Consider the following 4,076-nt stretch of genomic DNA (forward strand, 5'->3'; position numbering starts at 1 on the left):
TTAGAGCAGATTTCTGTCCCTCCTTTCCCCCTCCCCACACCCAATCCATGCCCCAGATATTCTCCCATCGGCTCTTTATGTTCGTGTTTATCTTTTGTTCCTCTTTGTTTATGGACTCACAGCCTGTGTTCAATCTCTGTGACAGTGCTCATTTCCCAGCCAACTTGCATTCATTTTTCAAGTAATGTTTTGTAGCTGAGGCTTTTCTCAGGACTGGCTGTAGGCTTCGTCTTCATTTCCCTCATCTGCGGGTTTTGTAAATCAATAAGAAAGAAGTGATCATATTTGTTTGTCAAGATTTAGTCTTTGTTGACTCTCCAGGATGACTTTCATACTGATGCTAAGCAAACGCACCATCACTGGTGATGGGGAATGTGCTTCCTTTTGCACCAGCAATGAAATTACCCTGTGCTTTTCCCTGCTTATTGAATTTATTAATGCCATTGTATTTATTAATCCAGTCCCTTAACAATGTGAAATATGGGTCATGATGGCCAGCTGGTTGTTCTTCCATGCTGACTCTCATCTACCTCCTGCTAGCAACTACTTTATCCATCTACTTAGTGAGGTTTCTGATTTATAGGAAGAGGAAAGAGATTGCCATTGACAAATTCTGAGAAACAAATTGTGACTGATCTAGGAGGGTGGAGGCAGGAGGGAGATTCACGTGATTAAAATGTCAGCTGCAGCAGAGTCAACATCCCTCCCACATTGCAGTAGGATCTGTAATGACTGCATCAACCTGCCCTCTGAAGGCAGGATCAGGTAGCAGGAGGTCTTGCACCCCATCACTTATCATTGGCACTCCATGACATGCTGCTGCTGTGGCTCAGCAGGTTGGTGCAGAGAAGGCACTGAGGGGAATCACTAAGATCTTGCAGGAGAGACAGGCACATGGGGATTAGCATCACTGAGAACTGATGAGGTTATGAGGACAAACACTGTGTGGGGTTTCCATTCCACTGTTATGCATTTCTGTTCATTTCTCTGAAGTCCATCAGTGCTGAGAAATGCAAGCAGAAAAATCTTTTCTTTCCACAAGAATTATGTCTCACTGTCTTGCCAGTCTCTTCTTGCCCTTTATCTTAGGGGCAGAGTTCAAGTCTTTCAGCACAAAGAAATAATAAAGCAGTCCTGGTCAACCTGATCAGTGGTTGCTCAGGCCATTAGCAGACTACCTGCTGTGAGTGTTTGCTGGGTAGGCTTTGGGACAGAGGATTTGCAAAGAGGGCTTTCAAGGTGAGCAGGGTATATGGATGTTTATAGCTCTTGAGTAAGAAAAACTGATACATAGTACAGACAAAAGTGTGAACTTCCACATGAGGGGAATCGATGGAGGGATTCAGAAAGGGCAATGTGAGCAGAGGTATGGGCCAATGCCCACTAGGGTGGGTGGTATGACCTAATGTTTGATCCAGCATTAAGATGGATTAGAAGCAAGGCCAGTGACCATAATCCAGGCAGGCTGATACCTGGAATTTTTTGGTGCAGAGGGACCATGCTCAGTGACCAAGTGGAAGGTGCAAGACCCAAGGAAGGGTTCTGTGCCTACAGCTCAGTCAGTAAGTTAAATGTGTGCAGGCTGAATCTCCAGCACTGAAGCTAACTGGCACAAGAGAGGCCTTAAGTTCACTTAGCTTCCAAAAAAGGATGACTACATGTGGGCCCTAACTTGAGTTGAGTCCCAAATCATGCCTTCAGACTGTTTAGGAGTGTTTGTTGGTGCTGACTCAAGGCATGACAAGGGTTGTTCTTACAACCTTACAGTTACTGTGATTGAGTTCAGTGCCTAGGAACAGTGCTTTTCAATTTACTTACACAGATGGTGCTTTATACACAGCAAGGGACAAGACAGAGTGTGGGCCAGAGTCTGGAGGAAAGGGCAATCTCCAGTTGCTGTGGACTCCATCACTCACAGCCACACATGTCCCCCAGTCCCCTATGGCACACTATGGAACCCCAATAAGGTCAGACACCAAGCCTACACAGCACCTAGCTCTTGCATCCTCTTGTCTCCAGTTGCCTCATGCACAGACACACACACACATGCACTTGCACACACACGCAAACGTCTCTCCCAATTGACCCTGAGACCCCATATTCTCTCCAGAAGTTGGCCTTGATCTCCTGGTGCCTCCAGTAGCCAGTTCTTCCAGTTATCTCATTCGCAGACATGCACACACCCAGCCCAGGCTTATGGCCACTTTGATACCTGGCTCCCAGGCCACTTCTACCTGCCAGCTAGTCTGGCTTGATATTTGCTAGCAATGGCACACTGTCGCACGAACCCTCACTTGCCTGGATTGCTGGCATCCCAGACACATAGGCCTTTATAACTTTTGGTCCAAATTCAGTATGCTGGCAGATAGACACTCACGAATGCAGAAAAGAGTCCCCTCACCCAGAAAAATAGAGATGGAGGGTAATGAGAAGACAAAAGAGACCATGCTGGTTGGGTGCAGGGCATGGTCCAGCAAACATACTGACCAGCCACATGTTTCCATGCAACCAGCCCCTTTTATTTCCTTATCCCTCTCCTTTCTCATGCTTAGTTCTCCAAAACAATCTTGATCAATCCCTCTTCCCATCTGTGGTCCTTCTAATCATCTCATAATAAGTCCCATACCTCCCCCTCAGCCTGGAAGGTGCTCTGGAGAGACTTTCCATTGAGTCACCTTGCTGGGTGTCAGCCCTTGCCCTTGAGGCTAATTATGTCTCAGTGACAGCCGCTGGAAGGTTTGGGTCAGGAGCTCTGTTTCTCCGATAACAAAGCTTAACAGACATAAAGCAGCATCAGAATTCCCTGATAAAGGGCACATTTTGGAAATAAAATAAAGAAAAATATAGCACCAAAATGTGAAGGAATGTATGGATGAAAAACTTACAAAAAAATCAAAACCTGGTTACTGTTTCATCTGTATTGACCAAGACAGAAGAATGGTTTCCAAGGCAGATATTAAAGGCCGCCTGTTGGACTCTCCTTGAAAACATGATGTCTAGCAGTCACGTTGGCAAGATGTAGAAGTCAGCTCTGTATCATTTCCACAAAGACAGCAACTGACTGTGTGCTTCTGGGTGAAACCCAAAGTGCTTCTCTGAACTCCAGCACAGTGTGTTCCACTTAACCCACAACCAGCAGTATGTTTTCCTTAGGTCTGGATTGTTGGGACCAGGATATAATTTTAGAAGTTGCTCAGAGGGAAGCAGACAAGCACTGTCACTCTCACCCTCTATCGCTGCTCCGTGGCTAGACAGTCAGGTTTGCAGTGAACGGGTCTAGTACATCAGGTTTTATGCCTCTTCCTCTGCAACCATGCACAGAGGACAGGCATTGGACTGGTCACCTTGTGGAGCACTTCTTGGGAATGTTGGGCAAGGAGGCTGCTGGGGTAGATACGCGTGGCGATGAATGAAAAGAGCATTTCCTTACCTTGCATCGAACCATTGAAGTTTTTTCGCTTGAGTGGGGGAGCAGAAAGATTATGGACCTCTTGTTGCTTTGTTCACAGTTGCCGCTGTGATGCTGGAGATACTGATTATTATGAATGAGATCTGGATCTCTTGGCCTTAACAGAAGTCTTGTTATAGAGCCACATGCTTTCTGTAAGGATGGTTCAATTGATAAGGACTGTAGTCTGAAGATACTGCTTACGTCAGTGAAGGTTACTGGTGATTTTGTCAACCTTATGTAAAACTCATGGAACCAAGACAGCTGTAGCTGCAAATCCACCAACTGAGGAATGAAGAAATCAAGAATTTTTGCTGTTTGGCAGAGGTAGCATAATGTTGCACAGAGATCATGGTTCTTAGATTACACGGGAATAACAGTGCAGAAAAATCACATTTCCATTACTTTTAGGGAGCAGATTTTTCAGCTTTATCCTCCACTTAAGCATGTAAACATATTAGGGTAAGGGGATGGGTGGAGTGCTATGCCTTCCAGTGAATCCTTTAGGAGCTAAAATCATTAAAGAGTATTAAGCTTCTCCAACTCACTTTGATGCCAGAGTACAACAGAAGATTAGAAGCCACTAACTACTCCCTGCTGTCCCTGCTCTTCAGTTTTACTAAGTAGT

This window comes from Falco rusticolus, chromosome 3 (genome assembly GCF_015220075.1).
Source record: "Falco rusticolus isolate bFalRus1 chromosome 3, bFalRus1.pri, whole genome shotgun sequence".
NCBI lineage: Eukaryota > Metazoa > Chordata > Aves > Falconiformes > Falconidae > Falco > Falco rusticolus.